At 42.1% G+C, this 18,933-nt stretch overlaps 1 protein-coding gene across 4 annotated transcripts in view; it reads right to left on the bottom strand.

Annotated features, from left to right (window-relative positions):
* The window catches only part of LOC109403823 (uncharacterized), a 70,699-nt gene that overhangs the window by 10,052 nt on the left and 41,714 nt on the right, over positions 1-18,933 (bottom strand). The window lies entirely within an intron of this gene.

Here is an 18,933-nt window from a genome sequence, read left to right as displayed (position 1 = left end):
AAAATCTTGTGTAAAGAAAAAACAAGCTCAGTAGCGACATCGACGGTGACTTTCCCACTCAAAAACTTGTTTCAACACCATAATGGCGCTTTCTGAAGAAATATTTCACTAGCGCACCTTTAAATTTTCCTACTCAGATTCTGAGCTTTATTTGCTTGAATAACAAGATGTTTATGATTATTTCACTTATCCAGCAACAAAATTTGAGCAACCCATTGATAATTAGTTTCATTATTTTCAATAAGAAACAAGTTGAACAAGAATTCAATTATTGTTTTCCAAGTAAATTCAACACATTCTCTTGGTGGAACTATACTATCGTGCACACTTGGTGACACTAGCGCCAAAAGCTAAAACAACGGAAAATTTGTACCCCGATTCAAAATGTGACAGCGCCGCGTAATGGCCACATTCCCAGTTATTTCAAAACAACCGTTGCAATGCTTTACACAACTGCACTACATGAGCTTGAACGTCTGTTCTCTGTGCCTCTAGTCCATGCCCGATTAAAAAAGCAAGTAACGAACCATTTTGACTTCGTACCCGTTCTTCCTCTCCGCTTTACCGTTTGCTGCGGCGAGTACGGTGCTGTTTGCTGCAAGATGATCCCGTTCTCGACCAAAAACTGCTTGAACGCTGTGCTTGAGTATTCTCCTCCTCTGTCCGTACGAATGATACGAGGATACATGCCGAACTGGTTCTCCACCAGACTGCAATACTCGCGCACTTTCATGGCAACTTCTGACTTCGCCTTCAACAAATATGGCACCGTGTACCACCGTGTGCTACCAGAATAACATAAATAGAATCGATTATCGCTAGGTGTGGCTACTTCCATTGGACCACCGACGTCCGAGTACACAAGATCTCCGACCGCTGGCGACTTACTCTGGGACTGCTTCGGAAACGAACTCTGACTCATCTTTGTTGTGACAACGTAGTTACTTTTGCCTTATAGTTCACTACCCTTAGCAACCTTAGGGTGCTATTACACTCTTTGCCCAGACGCCAAATATTTGACCACTTTTGACAGATAAATTTTGGCAGCTTGTTTGGCTCTGTTTGTCCCTATTCGTTTTTCGAGAGTGACAAATATTTTTGTTTGCCAGGTACATCTGGGTCAAAATTTACCTGTCAAAAGTGAAAATTTGGCATGTTTGGCATATTTGGCATTGATCAAAGAGTGTCATACTAGCTTTAGCAACCTGATTGTTTGGCAGGTGTAGTTAGATTGAATAAATTTTCACATGTTCAAGCTTCCACCAAACCAGTCGTTCATTTATTAACTCACAAGTGGTTATGGGCCCAGAACACGGCCATAGCTTGAAGTAATCGTTGTTCCTGTTCATCAAGAGAAGTTTGTTCGTTGAAGAAAGTTGCCATGATTCCGAGGGACGTAGAAACACAGATTTGAAGCGGAAGCGGTCCAGGCAGCAGTAGGACGAATACAACTAGAAGCGGTGCAACCGGAACCGGAGGCGACTTTGCGGCTGGATCAGAAGACGGTGTGCGAATTGGCGGTGTAGTTCGCGCCTAAGGGAATGCAGTGAATCTTCCAGTGATTGAGAAACTCAAGGGTCGTCAGAACTACCCCTCATGGACATTTGATTCTCAGAAGGAACGTGGAGAGCTGTCCAGCCCGCGGAGGGCCAGCAAGTTTATCCGGAAGCCAGTGATCGTGCGCTGGCAACGATTTGTTTAACGTTGGAGGAGTACAACTTCAGTCTCGTCCAAACGGCGACCAGTGCTCAAGACGCATGGGAGAAACTCCGGAAGGCATTTCAAGACGACAGACTAATTCGCACTAGTGTGCACAGGGTTCTTGCTTTGGGGGGGCACTACAATGATGGTGCAATATATGATCATGGTGCAAAATAGAATCTTGGTATTACACGCAATATAAATTCCGAAGAAGGTGTTTCAACATGCAGTGGTGCCTACATCGCCGAGTACTGAAGAAGACTTGGGATGGTGATGATTTCAAGGTAATGTGAAACTTTGGGCTGCAAAACGGTGAGTCGATAAGAAGAGCGTCCAATATAGCTCTGGTCCTCACAAGTTCCTACCTCATGCTTCCACGGGTCAAGCGATGACAAAGACCGCCAGCTAAGAGTTGTGTGCTTAGCTGGTAGTGCAGCCTGGGCACTGTTGTCCTTCTGACTTCAGCTAGATTGAGGAGGTACGATCCGAGTGTCTGTTCACCAAGGAGGTGCGGCTCAAACAGCGTCTGTTCTGGCATCCAGCGGCTGAGTAAGAAACGCTGCACCACGCCCAGCTAGATCCAAGGTGGTAGCCCCATCAGCGTGGTCGTCCCAGTGTTGGTTGGGACGTTAAACAGAACTGGCACGATGGCCCTCCGGTGAGACAGGAGTGTTGGCGTAGGCCCAATAAGCCACCCGTAAAAATCCCCATTGCGAATAACATAGGAGAAAATACGACTCGATACAATCGGCAAAGACCCACGCGACGAAATAAGGACTACGATTGGAAACTTGGAACATGGAATTGCAAGTCACTAGGTTTCGCAGGATGTGACAGGATAATCTACGACGAACTACATCCCCGCAACTTCGACATCGTGGCGTTGCAGGAACTTTGTTGCACTGGACAGAAAGTGTGGAAAAGCGGGCATCGAGCGGCTACCTTCTACCAAAGCTGTGGCACCACCAATGAACTGGGAACAGGATTTATAGTGTTGGGCAAGATGCGACAACGTGTGATCGGGTGGCAGCCGATCAACGCAAGGATGTGCATGTTGAGAGTTAAGGGCCGTTTCTTCAACTACAGCATCATCAACGTCCACTGTCCACTCACACGAAGGGAGACCCGATGACGAGAAAGAAGCGTTCTACGCGCAGTTAGAGCAAACATACGATGGTTGCTCGCCGCGTGACGTGAAAATCGTTGTCGGCGACATGAACGCGCAGGTAGGAAGGGAGGAAATGTACAGACCGGTAATCGGGCGGAACAGCCTGCACGCCGTATCGAATGATAACGGCCAGCGATGCGTAAACTTTGCAGCCTCCCGTGGTATGGTAGTCCGAAGCACCTTCTTCCCCCGCAAAGATATCCACAAAGCCACCTGGAGATCACCCGACCATCAAACAGAAAACCAAATCGACCACGTTCTAATCGACGGTAAATTCTTCTCGGATATAACCAACGTCCGCACATACCGCAGTGCGAATATAGATTCGGATCACTACTTAGTCGCTGTATGCATGCGCTCAAAACTTTCGACAGTTATCACCACGCGTCGAAGTCGAACGCCGCGGCTCAACATCGAGCAACTTCGTAACGTAGAAGTGGCTCAAGACTACGCGCAGCAGTTAGCGGTGGCCCTACCAACGGAAGAGCAGCTTGGCGCAGCTACACTTGAAGATGGCTGGAGGGACATCCGATCCGCCATAGGCAGTACCTCGGCTACAGCACTAGGCTTCGCGTCTCCGAATCACAGAAACGACTGGTACGACGGCGAATGTGAACAGTTGAAAAACGAGAAGAATGCAGCATGGGCGAGAATGCTGCAACACCGTACGAGAGCGAATGAGGCACGTTACAAACAGGCGCGGAACAGGCAGAACTCAGTCTTCCGGATGAAGAAGCGCCAGCAGGAAGAACGAGATCGCGAAGCGATGGAAGGGCTGTACCGCGCTAAGGAAACACGAAAGTTCTACGAGAAGCTGAACCGCTCGCGCAGAGGCTTTGTGCCACAAGCCGACATGTGCCGAGATAATCACGGGAATATTCTCACGAGCGAGCGTGAGGTGGTCGAGAGGTGGCGGCAGCATTACGATGAGCACCTCAATGGCGACGTTGCAAGTACCGAAGGTGGCGTGGTAACAGATCTAGGAGTACGTGCACAGGACGAAAGACTTCCGGCCCCTGACCTTCAAGAGATTGAGGAGGAGGTTGGCCGGTTGAAAAACAACAAAGCCGCTGGAGCAGATCAACTACCAAGCGAGCTTCTAAAATACGGTGGAGAAGCACTGGTGAGAGCACTACACTGGGTCATTACCAAGATTTGGGAGGAGGAAGTATTACCGGAGGAATGGATGGAAGGTATCGTGTGTCCCATCTACAAAAAGGGCGACAAGTTGGATTGCGGGAACTACCGCGCGATCACACTACTGAGCGCTGCCTACAAAATACTCTCTCAAATTTTATGCCGCCGTCTATCACCGATTGCAAGAGAGTTCGTGGGGCAATATCAGGCTGGATTTATGGGTGAACGCGCTACAACGGACCAGATGTTCGCCATCCGCCAGGTGTTGCAGAAATGCCGCGAATACAACGTGCCCACACACCACTTGTTCATCGATTTCAAATCGGCGTATGATACAATCGATCGAGAACAGCTATGGCAGATTATGCACGAATACGGATTCCCGGATAAACTGATACGGTTGATCAAGGCGACGATGGATCGAGTGATGTGCGTAGTTCGAGTATCAGGGACACTCTCGAGTCCCTTCGAATCTCGCAGAGGGTTACGGCAAGGTGATGGACTTTCGTGCTTGCTGTTCAACATTGCTTTGGAGGGTGTAATACGAAGAGCGGGGATAAACACGAGTGGGACGATTTTCACGAAGTCCGTTCAGCTGCTTGGTTTCGCCGATGATATTGATATTATTGCTCGTAAATTTGAGACGATGGCGGAAACGTACATCCGACTAAAGAGTGAAGCCAGGCGAATCGGATTAGTCATTAATGTGTCGAAGACAAAGTACATGATGGCAAAGGGCTCCAGGGAGGAATCACCGCGCCCGCCACCCCGAATTCATATCGACGGTGATGAAATCGAGGCGGTTGAAGAATTCGTGTACTTGGGCTCACTGGTGACCGACGACAACGACACCAGCAGAGAAATTCAGAGGCGCATTGTGGCAGGAAATCGTGCCTACTTTGGACTCCGCAGAACTCTACGTTCGAATAAAGTTCGCCGTAACACGAAGTTAACCATCTACAAAATGTTGATTAGACCGGTCGTCCTCTATGGGCACGAAACATGGACCCTACGTGCAGAGGACCAACGCGCCCTTGGAGTTTTCGAACGGAAGGTGTTGCGTACCATCTACGGCGGAGTGCAGATGGAAGACGGGACTTGGAGAAGGCGAATGAACCACGAGCTGCATCAGCTGCTGGGAGAACCAACCATCGTCCATACCGCGAAAATCGGGAGGCTACGGTGGGCGGGTCACGTCATCAGGATGTCGGATAGCAACCCGACTAAAATGGTTCTCGAGAGTCATCCGACCGGTACAAGAAGACGTGGAGCGCAGCGAGCTAGGTGGGTCGACCAAGTGGAGGACGATCTGCGGACCCTACGCAGAGTGCGGAACTGGAGACAAACATCCATGGACCGAGTGGAATGGAGGCGGCTACTATGTACAGCAGAGGCCACCCCGGCCTTAGCCTGACCGGACGGACGGACGTGAAACTTTAATATGAAGTCATTATCTCGACTCTTATAAAATTTTATAAACGTATCACATACAATGGAAAATATCGAGAAAATAATCAATTATACAAAAAAAAATGTCGTTATGGAAGAATTCCAATCTTGGACAATTAATGATGTTGAAATTAGAGAACACTTCATAGATTGAGTCCACGAAAAATTCTTCAAGAAATTCTTCCAAGATGCCTCCAGGGATTTTTCCAGGAATTTCTCCACGGATTCCTTCAGAAAACGCTAAAGGAATTTCTCCGTGAACTCTTCCAGAAATTCCGCAAAATTCCTCCAGGGAATCCTCCAGGAATTTCTCCAAAACTTTTTTCCAGGAAGCCTCAAATATTTCTCCAGATATTCCTCAAATAATTCCTACAGAAATTCCTCCTGCAAATACACCACGAATTCCTCCAGAGATTTCTCCTGAAATTTCTTCTAGGAAAAATCCTCTAGGAATGTCTGGCCGAATTCCCCGAATATTTGCTCCAGGAATTCCTCCAGCAATTGCTCCATGGATTCCTCTAGAAAATTCTAAAGGAATTTTTCTCGGATGTCTCCCAGGAATTCTTTGAGAAATTCCTCCAAGGATTCTTCGATGGATTTCTCCAGAAAATTATCCAAGAAATTCTCAAGGAATTTCTTCAGGAATTCCCCAAAAGTTTCATTCATGAATTTCTTCAGAAAATCCTTCTAAAATTCCTCTAGAAATTTTTTCAGAAATTTCTTGAGGAAGAACTCCAGAAATTCTTCCAGGAATTCCTTCAGAAAATCCTCAAGGAATTCCTCCACGGATTTCTGCCACAATTTCTCCAGAAAATCCTAAAGGAATGTCTCCCAGAACTCTTCCAAGAATTCATCCAGGAATTTCTGGAGCAATTCCACGAGGAATTTCTCCAGGAAATCCTCCGCGGATTTCTCCAACCTTTTTCCAAGAATTTCTTCAGGAATTCCTCTAGGGATTCATTACTGAATTTCTTCAGATGTTCCTCAAAAATATCCTACAGGGATTCATTGAAGAATTTCTTCAGAAGCTCATCAAAAAGTTCCTCCAGGTATTCCTTTAAAAATTCCTCAAGGAGTTCCTTCAGGCATTCCTCCTGAATGCCCTCCAAGATGCCTTCAGAGATTTCTTCCAGGGATTCCTCCAGCAAATCCTAAAGGAGTTTCTCTGGGAACACTTCCAGGAATACCTCGAGGAATTTCTCCAGGGAATCCTCCACGGATTCCTCCAGGAAATTCTCCAGAATATCTTCAGAAATTTCTCCAGGGATTCGTTAATGAATTTCTTCAGAAAAACATCATAAATTTCTTCCAGAAATTCCTTTAGAAATTCTTCGAGGAGTTCCTTCAGAAATTCCTTGAGGAGTTCCTTCAGAAATTCATCGTGGAGTTCCTTCAGACATTTCACCAGAAATTTCTCCAGGAAGTCTCATATATTTCTCCAGAAATTCCTCATATAATTCCTTTAGTAAATACTCCAAGAATTCCTTCAGAGAATCCTCCTGAAATTTCTTCTAGGAAAAATAATTTAGGAATGTCTGCCAGAATTCCTTTAATATTTTCTACACGGATTCCTTCCAGAATTCCCCGAATATTTCCTCCAGGGATCCCTCCAGCAATTGTTCCACGGATTCCAGTTGAAAATCCTAAAGGAATGTCGCACGGATGTCTTCCAGGAATTCCTTGAGAAGTTCCTCCAAGGATGCTTCCATGGATTTCTCCAGAAAATAATAAAAGAAATTCTCAGGAATTCCTCAAAAGTTTCCTACATGAATTTTTTCAGGAAATCCTTCTAAAATTCCTCTAAAAATTCTTTCATAATATTTCTCGAGGAAGAACTCCAGAAATTCTTCCAGGAATTTCTTCAGAAAAACCTTTAGGAATGTCTGCCAGAATTTCTCCAGAGAATTGTAAATGAATGTCTCCCAGAGCTCTTCCATAAATTCATCCAGGAATTCCTGGAGGAATTCCACGAGGAATTTATCCAGGAAATCCTCCACGGATTTCTCCAACATTTTTTTTCCAAAAATTTCTTCAGGAATTCCTCAAGGGATTCATTAATGAATTTCTTCAGATGTTCCTCAAAAAAATCCTCCAGGGGTTCATTGAAGAATTTCTTCAAAAATTCCTCGAGGAGTTCCTTCAGACATTCCTCCAGAATGTCCTCCAAGATGCCTTCAGAAATTTCTTTCAGGAATTCCTCCAAGGATTCCTCCAGAAAATCCTAAAGGAGTTTCTCTAGGAACTCTTCCAGGAATTCCTCGAGGAATTTCTCCAGGGAATCCTCCACGGATTCCTCCAGGATATTCTCCAGAATTTCTTCAGAAATTTCTCCAGGGATTCATTATTGAATTTCTTTAGAAATTCTTCAAAAAATTCCTCCAGAAATTCTTTGAGGAGTTCCTTCAGAAATTATTCGAGAAGTTCCTTCAGATGTTCCTTCAGAAATTTCTCCAGGAAGCCTCATATATTTCTCCAGAAATTCCTCAAATAATTCCTCCAGTAAGAATTCCTCCAGAGATTTCTCCTGAAATTTCTTCTAGGAAAAATATTTTAGGAATGTCTGTCAGAATTCCTTTAATATTTCCTACACAGATTCCTAAAGGAATTGCTCCATGGATTCCTCCAGAAAATCGTAAAGGAAGTTCTCACGGAACTCTTCCAGGAATTCCTCGAGAAATTCCTCCAAGGATTCCTCAGGAAATTCTCAAGGAATTTCTTCAGGAATTCACCCGGGGCTTCATTTATAAATTTAATTTCCTACATAATTTCCTCAAAAATTCCTCCAGGAATTGCTCCACGGATTCCTCCAGAAAATCCTAAAGAAATTTCTCACGGAACTCTTCCAGAGAATCGTAAAGAAATGTCTACAGGCACTCCGTCAAAAATTCCTCGATGAATTCCTCCAGGGAATCTGCCATGGATTCCTCCAAGAACTTCTCAGGAATCTCACCAGGAAATTATTAATGAACTTCTTCAGAAATTCTCCAGAAAATTCCTCAAGAAATTCCTTCAGGTACTCCTTCATACATTTCTCGTGGAGTTCCTTCAGACGTTCCTCCAAGATGCCTCCAAGGATTTCTTCCAGGAATTCCTCCATGGATTGCTCCAGAAAATCCTAAAGGAATTTCTCCCGGAACTCTTCCAGGAATTCCTCAAGGGATTCCGCGGAAAATTCCTCCACAGAATCCTCCAGAAATTTCTTCAGGATTTTTCCAGGGATTTCTTCAGGAATTCCTGCAGGGATTTATCAATGTTTTTTTTTTCAGAAATTCTTCAAACAGTTCCTCCAGAAGTTCCTTCAGAAATTCTTCCACAAAACTTTCATTATTCAAAATTGTTTTTCTTCCGTAATTCCTCAAAAAATTCCTTTGGAAAATCTTACAGGAATTCCTTCAGAAATTCATCGAGGAGTTCCATCAGACATTCCTCCAGAAATTTCTCCAGGAAACCTCATATAATTTCTCTAGTATTTCCTAAAATAATTACTCCAGAAATTCCTCCAGTAAATACTCTAAGAATTCCTCCAATATTTCCTCTAGGGATTTTTCCAGGAATTGCTCCAAAGATTCCTCCACCCACGGGTTCCTCCAGAAAATTCTCAAGGAATTTCTTCAGGAATTCCTCCAGGGATTTATCCATTAAATGCTTAAGAAATTCTTCAAAAATTCTTTCAGAAATTCCTCAAGGGTTTGCTCCAGAAAATACTCTAGGAATTTCTGCCAGAATTCCTCCAGAGAATCGTAAAGGAATGTCTCCCGGAACTCTTCCAAGAATTTCTTCAGAGATACCTCCATGGATTCTTCCAGGAATTTCTTCAGGAATTTTTCCAGGAATTCTTTCAGAAATTCCTCCACGGATTCTTCAAGGAATCTCTCCAGGAATTTCTCCAAGGATTTCTCCAAAAACTTCTCCACGGATTCCTCCGGATAATCCTTAATTAATTTCTCACGGAACTCTTCTGGAAATTTCTCCAGGGATAACTCCATGGAAATCCTCCAGAAAATTCTCTAGGAATTTTTGCCAGTTCCTCCAATATTTTCTTTAAGGATTCTTCTAGAAATTCTTTCATGGATTTCACGAAAATCTTAAGGAATTTTATCTGGAACTTTTCCGGGACTTCCTCTAGGATTTTTTTCCGGGAAATGTATCTAGGAAATTCTTAGGAAATCCCTCCTGGGATTCATCCATGAGATTCTTCAGAAATTTTCCAATAAAAATCCTTCAGAAATTCCTCGCGGAGTTCCACCAGCCATTCCTCCAGCAAGTTATTGATATTTGTCCAGAAATTCCTTGAAAAATTCCTCCAGGAATTCCACTTGTTATTCCTTCATTATTTTTTTCCAAAAAAATCTTCAAGAATTTCTCCAGAAATGCCTTCCGGAATGCAAGCAGAAATTCCTCCAGGCATTTCTCCAGGGATTCCTCAAGGAACTGTTTAGGTGTTCCTCCAGAAAGTTCTCCAGGTATTTCTACAGGAATTTCTGCAAGAATTTCTCCAGGAATCTCAAATATTTCTCCAAAAATACCTCTAAGAATTTCTTCGAGAATTCTTACAAAAATGCCTTCTGAAATACTGCCAGGAATTTCTACAAGGACTTCTCCAGAATTTTCTGCAGGGATTCCTCCAGAAATTCCTCCTCGAATTTCTCCAGAAAATTTCTCCCGGAACTCTTCCAGGAATTCCTCGGGAAATTCCTGTACGGAATCCTCCATGCATTTCTACAGGAGTTTTTTCAGGTTTTTTTTCTGGAATTTCTCCAGGAAATTCATTAGAAATTCTCCGGGGATTACTCCAGGTATTTCTCTAGTTATTTCATCAGAAAATCCTCTACGAATTTCTCCACGGATTTCTCCAGAAAATTTAAAATATCTCCTGCAACTTTTCCAGAGCAGTTTCTGTAGGAATTCCTCGAGAAATTACTCCAGGGATTCCTCCATTGATTTCTTCATAATGTTTCCCAGGAAATTCTCCAGGAATTTCTTCAGGAATTATCCCAGGGATTCATCAATGAATTTCTTCTGATACTTTTCATAAATCCCTCCAGCAATTCCTACAGGAATTCTTTCAGAAATTTCTCGAGGAGTTCCTTCAATCATTGCTCCAGGAAGCAGCAAATATTTTTACAGGAACTCCACAAAGAGTACATCCTGAAATTTGTCTAGAAATTCTTCCAGGAATTCCTGCATATTTTGCCTAGGAATTTCTCCATAAAAATCTCTAGGAAATTCAAGAGAGATTCTTCTAGGTATTTCTCCTGAAATTTCTCCATGGAATTATCCAGGGGATCCTCCAGAGATTAATCCTGGGCTGCAAAACGGTGAGTCGACAAGCAGAGCGTTCCTCCAGGGGTACTACCAAAAATTTCTCTTGGAATTCTTCAGGGATTTTTCCTGAAATTTCTCCAGGGATATATCTTAAAATTCCTTCTCTGATTCCTTCAGGAATTCCTCCTAGAATTATAGCAGGGATTTCTCCAGGAATTTACCAAAGCTTTCTACAGGATTTCCTAGGATTCCTTTAGGGATGCCTCCAGGGATTCCGTTTCGTGGTGGCTTGTCAGTCTTGACAAAAATAAAACACTATTTATGATATTTTGTACGACGTTTCGGTCCGTTTGGGACCTTCTTCAGGGACTCAATAGTTACAATGTTCTCGTCCAGTGTGGTTCGGTAGAACCTGTAACTGTCGATTTGGTTCGAATTTTCCCGCACAATCGCAGCCAAATTGGATGCCCTATCGGGGGAAACTCGTTCCGAAAATTAGCACTCCGGAATTTAGAACCTACTTCGAAAACGATCACCATTGCTGAATAGAATGCTTTTCATCTTCCTTCGAATAGCTGATTAAGCCCAAACATGCTATTTTATCCGAACTTTTGGTTGCTTGGGAGGTGCGTGGAATTTTAAAAAGGTATGTGTTGTGAGTATGGTACATTATATACCTTAATGATCAAGGGAACGTCAAGATAGTGCATACATGGCAAGTTGTTGCAGTTTGATATATAGAATGCTTAGTTAAAGCAGGGGATTTGAAGATGGTGTTAAAATTGCTGCTGCATAAAAATCAAATTGCGGGCGGTAATAAAAGTGCATGATGTCACCGTGGTGTAAGGGATCCTTATATCGTTGGGATGGTGCACGAAATGCTGATATGAAGCATGGAATTCAAAGATGGTGCATGATGTCAGTATGGTGCATTAGTTTCACCATGATTCTGTTATACTCAACATGTTTCATATTAAGGTGCACTTTCAATTCGTGCAATGGTGCACAGAAATCAACACGGTCCAGGTACATGGAAGGCTATTTTGCATGCGAAATGCCAAAATGGTGCATCGAATTCAAATGTAAACAACATCATAATGGTGCCTACATAATATAGTGAATGCCAAAATGAAGCATGGGAAGCTTTGACGGAGGTGCATGACGCTAGTGTGCTGCATTAGTAGTCACCGTTATTCAAAGATTATTATCACGTTGCATGGATAGGTGCACAAATTTTTCAAATGGTTCATACAACAAAAATAAAGATATTTTATGTGATGCTCACACCATAATGGTGCATCACACGCCTAGATAATATAATTAACGCTAAAATGGTGCATGAAATTTCATTAGGATGCATATCAGTATGATGCATTAGATTCCTAGTTGAGTAATAGACAGTTCATAAGATCAGCATAATGCGTAGATACCTAGATGATTCTGTTGACGCTTTGAAGAAGGTGCATGATGTCAGTGTGCTGTATTAGTCGTCACCGTTATTCAGCGATAGTTGGCATTATTTATGGCTAGGTGCACGAATTGCAAAAATGGTGCTTGGAATTTAATGCAGTGCCGAAGTTGCCATGGTTTACGTACATGGAAAACAGTTTCGATTACGAAATGTCAAAATGATGCATGTTATTCAAATATGGTGCTGACATTACTGATTAGTTAAAAGATGGTGCGTGAGATCAGCATGGATGCCTATATGATTCTGAGAACATCATGGTGGTGCATGGGATACTAAGGAATTGTGTGTGTCGGTGGTGCATTAGTTGCCACGTGATTAGATGTAAGGTGGTAGAATTGCAAAAATGGTGCATAGAATTTAATGTGGTACGGAAGTCAACATGGATCAGGTATAAGGAGTACAATTTAACGTACACCAAAATTGGGCCTATAAAATTCAAATGTGAAGCATTTAATTAGATGACGCGTGAGATGGTGCTTGGGTGTTTTTGTGAACATCATGATGGTGCACGGAATGCAAACAAGCTGCATGATGTATGTATGGTGCATTAGTATCACCATGATTCTTTTATACTCAACATGTTCCATATGTAGGAGCACGAATTGCAAAAATGGTGCAGGAAACTCAATATGGCACAGAATTCAACATGGTCCAGGTGCATGGAATGCTATTTTGTATTCGAAATTCCAAAATGGTGCATGGGATTCAAATGTGAACCACATATCATAATGGTGCATAAGATGGAAAGGTTTGAAGAAGGTGCATGATGCTAGTGTTCTGCATTAGTTGTCACCGTTATTCAGTGATTATCAACATTATATATGAAAAACGCCTAAATGGTGCTGGAAAAGCTTTGATGGTGCATGAAATTTCATCATGCTGCATATCAGCATGATGCATTAGATACCTAATTGATTAAAAGACATTGCATGAGATCAGCATAATGCGTGAATACCTAGATGATTCTGTGGGCATCATGATGGTGCATTGAAAGCTTTGAAAAACGTGCATGGTGTTAGTGTACTGTTTAAGTCGTCACCGTGATACTCGATATTTTGTATGTCTAGGTGCATGAATGGCAAAAAAAAAGTGTTCGGAATTCAATGTGATGCCGAAGTCACCATGGTTCACATACATGGAATACAGGTATGGAATATAAAATGCCAAAATGGTGCATGTTATTCAAATGTGGCGCTGACATCACTAATTAGTTGAAAGATGGTGCGTGAGATCAGCATGGATGCCTAGATGATTCTGTGAACGACATTGTTGGGCATGGAAAAATAAGAAATTGCATGTGGTGCAATAGTTGCAACCATGATTCAGAGAATCTCAACATTGCATGGGTAGATGCAAGGTGCAAGAATTGCAAAAACGGTGCATAGAATTTAATGTGGTACGGAAGCCAACATGGATTAGGTTCATGGATTACAATTTGGCGTACGATATTACTATTAACCCTCGATGAGTTGCATCTTTCGTCGTTTGCACCATATTTCTTAGATATATTTTTTTATAGAAGGGAGGGGACAAGTGAAACCCCCCCTCCCCCCCTGTGCACGCTAGTGCTAATTCGAAGATTTGGATTGTTGGACCGGTTGACTTCGGTGAAGCTGGAGAATCACAGTTCCGTGGAGGATTACGTGGACAACTTGGTGTCCACCGGCAACGATCTAAGAGAAATTGGCTTTGTGGCGCCCCCCTGGCCAGATGTTTTTTTAATTCGAACCAACACAAAGATTTTCATCAATTTAGGGTTCCAGAAACATTTTTTTTTATATTCCTTCTAGGAATTTGTTAAGAAAGCATTTTCAGAAAGCAGATTTTCATAGGAATTCCTCATGGGATGACTTCCGGGATTGCTTATGGGATTTCTTCAGGAACTGCAACAGAGAGATTTCTCAAGGAGTTCCTCCACGAACTCTTCTTAGGATTTCTCCAAGAATTCCATGTGCGATTTCTTCAGGAATTCTTCATGGGATTCCTCCACGAATTATTCTAGGGATTCCTCAGGAAATTGCTGCAGGGATTCCTCTAAAAATTCCTCCAGGGATTCCTACATAAATGCCTCTAGACTCTAGAGATTCCTCCAGGGATTCTTCTAGAGATTTCTCCAGAGATTACTCCGGAAATCCCTGCAGACATTCCCCAAGTATTCCTCCAGAAGGAATTCCCGAGTGAAATCCTGGCGAAATTTTTGGAGGAATTCAGGGATTCCTCCAATATTTTTGCCAGGATTTCAATCGGGTATTCCTTCTGTGATACTTTCTTGAATAACTTATTTTAAAAATTCCTCAAAAGATTCCCCCTGGAACTCCTTTAAGTATTCCTTCAAAAATTCCTCCTTGTATTCTCTAAGAAATTCCTCCAGGAATTTATTTACCACTTCCTCCACGAAGATATTTCCCTCCAAAAATTACTACAGGAATTCTTTCAGGAATTCCTCCAAGAATTCCTCCAGGGATTCTTTCTTGGATTACTGTAGAGATGTCTCCATGAATTCTTTCAGCTCAGCGATTTCTGCAGGTATTCCGCTAGGAATTTCTTTAGGGACTCCTCTAGGAATTATCCAGGAACTCATTCAGGAATTTTTCAAAGGTTTTTTCAGAGACTCCTACACTCCTCCAAAGATTTCTTAAGAAATTACTTCAAGGATTCCTCTTAGGCATTCTTTCAGGAATTTATCCAGGAAATAATCTACAGATTCGTCCTTCGAATCTTGCAGAGATTTCTCCAGGAATTCTTTAAGAGATTCCTCCAGCTATTTCTTCAAATATTCCTTCAGGGATTTGTTCAGGGACTCCTCCAGGATTTCAACCAGGAATTTCTCCGGAAACAACCCCAGGAATTTCTTCAGAAATACCTCCATGAATTTCAGCAGGAATTAATCTGGGAATTGCTTCATAAATTCTGTCAGCAATTCATCCAGGAATTTCCACAGAGAATTCTTCACGGATTTCTTCAAAAAATCGTCCATGATTTTCTCAAGGAATACCTTATTGATTTTTCCCAGGAATTCCTCCAGGGATTCCGCTAATACTCTTTCAGGAACTTCTTCCGGAATTTTCCAGAGTTATCTCCAAGAGGAATGACGTATCCTTTTCTAACCTGAAAATCCGCATTTATCCGTTTCTAACCGTCGCTAACCGCTGCTAAGGGAGCTGCTAAGTGAGCAGCAGTTAGACGCGGTTAACGACGGTTAGAAACAGATAAATGCAGGCAGATTTTCTGGTATGAAAAGGATATGCCATTCCCCTTGGACTTCTCCGCGATTTTTTCCAGGAATTCTGTCAGTGAATCCTTCGAAGATTTTTCCAGAAATTCCTCCATAAATTCCTCTGGGAATTCCTCCAGAAATTCCTTCAGGGATTCTTCCAGCAATTCCCACAGGAGTACCTTCAGGCTTTCCTCCAGAATTTCTCTAGGAACTCCTCCGTGAATTTCTTCGGGAATTGATCCAGTAATTACTCCTGAACAACCCTCAGAAATTTTGCCATTAACTTCGCCAGGATTTTCTCTAGGAAATCCTCTAGGAATACCTTCAGGATTTTTTCAGGGATTTCTCCAGGAATATTTCCAGAGATTCCTTCAGGAATGTCTTCAAGGATTCCTGCAGAGATTTCTCCACGATTTTTTCCAGAGATTTTCCCAGGGATTCCTCTAGGCAATCCTTCAAAGATTACTTCTGGAAATCCTCCAGTAATTTCTCCAGGAAATCCTCCACAAATTCCTCCATGGATTGCTTCAGGGATTCCTTCAGAGATTTCGCCACGAATTTCTCCAAGGATTTTCCCAGAGATTCCTCCAAGAAATCCTTCGAAGATTCCTCCAGGAACTTCTTCAGAAATTCCTCCAAGGAATCTTTCAGGAAATCCTACTGGAACTACTCAAGGGATTTTTTCAGAAATTTCTCCAGGAATTCCTCCCAAAACTCTTCTACAGATTTCTACAGGAATTCTTCAAGGGATTGCTACTAGAATTTATCCAAGAATTTCTCCAGGAAATTCCTCCAGGAATTACACCAGAAATTTGATCAGAAGTTCCTCCATGCTTTCCTTCAGGAATCTCTGAAGAGATTTTTCCAGAAATTGCTTCAGGGTTTCTTCCAGGAATTCCTTCAGAACTGTAAGAACTCCTCCAAGGATGTCTTCAGAAGATTTCCTGTAGGAATTCCTTACGAGATTTTTTCTGAATTTTTTCTCGTATTTCCTTTCAGATTTTTTTCAGAATTTTTTCCAGCAATTCCTCCCAGAATTCCTCTCGAGATTTCTCCAGGAATTTTTCCAGGTATTGCTCCAAGAATTTCTCCAGGTATACTTTCAGAAATTCCTCCAGGGATTGCTCAGGGAATACCCAAAGAGATTTCTTCAGTCTCAGTTTCTCTTCAAAAATTCATTAAGGAGTTCCTTCGGAAAATTAATAAAATTTTCAATCATCTTTTTCAGGGATGTACCCAAGATTTTTTCCAGGATTACCTTATGATTTTTTTTTTAATTCTCCAGCGACTTGCATTAGAAGATAATAAAAAAAAATAAAAGAAATCAGGAAATTATACAGGGTTTCTTGGACAACCAAGAACTTCCGCGAGTAGTGGCCTTAAGATCTACAAGCGTAATCGATGGATTGTAGTTACATTACTGATACGGTGCAACATCCTACAGGTCCTTAGAGTATAATTCTGTAGAGACGTAGTTTTCAAATATATTCTAGGACCTCCAAGAACTTCCGAGAGTATAGGCCTGAAAATCTACGAGCGTCATCAATTAATTTGTGCTATACCGATGATGCGGTGTAACATCCTACAGATCCATAGTTCTGTAGAAAACTACTTCCCAAATATGCTCATCCAAGAATTTCCGCGAATAAAGAATTCAAGATCTACAAGCGTAATAAATGGATTTTTGTTATATTACTGATACGGCGTAGCATCCTACAGGTCCATGGAGCATAGCTCTGAATAGATGTTGCTTTCAAGGTTATTGTAGGGCATCCAAGAACCGCGAGTAGTGGCCGCAAGATCTACAAGCGTAATCGATGGATTGTACGGTGCAACATCCTACAGGTCTTTAGAACATAGTTCTGTAGATACGTACTTTTTCAAGATATTCTAGGACATCCAAGAGCTTCCGCGAGTATAGGCCTGAAGATCTACTAGCGTGTTCAATCAATTGTTGTGACATTACTGATACGGTGTAAAGTCATACAGATTTATGGAACACGGAGATATCATTGCGAAGATGTTCTAGGTCATCCAAGAACTTCCACGGATTAAGGCCTTCAGATCATAATCAAGCATAATCATTAGATTATTGTATTATTACTGATGCTGTACAACATTCTACAAGTCCATGGAGCATGGTTCTGCAGAGAAGTTATTTTCAAAGACGATCTAGTGCTATCAAGAACTTCTGCGAGTAAAGGCCTCAAGATCTATAAACAAAATAAATGGGTAAATTGTTGCATTACTGATGCCGCGTAACATCGTATAGGTCTATGAAGCATGGTTCTGTAGGGAACTACTATCAAAAAAAAAACTAGGTCATCCAAAAACTTCTGCAAGTGAAAGCCTTAAGGTCAACAAGTATTAAAATGAAATGTTGTTACATAACTGATGCGGTGAAACATCCTACAGGTCCTTGGCGCATGGTTCCGTTTACGTGTTCTAGGTCATCCAGAACTTCCGCAAGTAAAGGCCTGAATCAACTAGCGTAATTAATCAATTGCTTTTACATTACTTATACGGTGTAACATCATACAAATTTATGGAGCACGGTTCTAAAGAGAAGTTATATTCAAAGATTTTCTAGGTAATCAGAAATCTTTCGCGAGTAAAGGTCTTAAGATCAATAAGCATAATCAATGGACTTTTGTTGCATTGCTGATGCGGTGCAACGTCCTACAGGTCCATGGAAGATAGTTCTGTAGTGTCTTGATTTCCAAGAATGCTTTAGGGCTTCCAAGTACTCTTGCGTATATAGACCTAAACAAACAACTATCGACGATAACATAACGCTTGTGATGTATGTAGTAAACGATCACGGATTATCACTGCACGATATGCTGCAGGCAGGCCCGGAATCAGGATTGTGGGGTCCCGGGGCCAGAGCGGATGTGGAGGCCCCTATGAGGTACAAATGCCATAAGCAAATAAGCTATTCTTTGTTTTTGTATATGTTTAGCAAGCAAAAAGGATTTTGTGGGAGCCCCTAAAATGTGGGGGCCCGGGGCCCTGGCCCCACGCCCCCCTCCCCTTAGATCTGGCCCTGGCTGCAGGCATTGGGATTAAAATTTCAAACATTTGCATTATGATAAACAATTGGACCGCAATTCCAGATGTAGTACTGCAACAATGCATTTGGAGATTTCTTATGCGGGAAACGTTATTTTCGGGCGAGTGAGTTTTTGGCGAAAGAAATTCGAGCGTTTATTATTCAGGTATCCATACATTGCACTTATGTAGATCTCAAGGTTCTTGGAGTTCTTGGAGGACTTAGACTATCTTTAAAAATTTGTTCTCTTCAGCTCAATACTCCATGGTCTCGTATGATCTTGCACCGTTTAAGTAATGTAAAAACAATCCATTGATGACGCTTGTAGATCTTAAGGTTTTTACTCATGGATGTTCTTGGAGTACCTAGAAGATGTTTGGCAATTATTTCTCAACAGAACTATGCTCCCTGGACCTTTAGGACGCTACACAGTATCAGTAATGTGGCAATAAACCATTGATAATGCTTCTAGA

Source organism: Aedes albopictus, chromosome 1 (assembly GCF_035046485.1).
Source record: "Aedes albopictus strain Foshan chromosome 1, AalbF5, whole genome shotgun sequence".
Lineage (NCBI taxonomy): Eukaryota > Metazoa > Arthropoda > Insecta > Diptera > Culicidae > Aedes > Aedes albopictus.
This window is presented reverse-complemented; position numbering and strand designations above follow the sequence as displayed.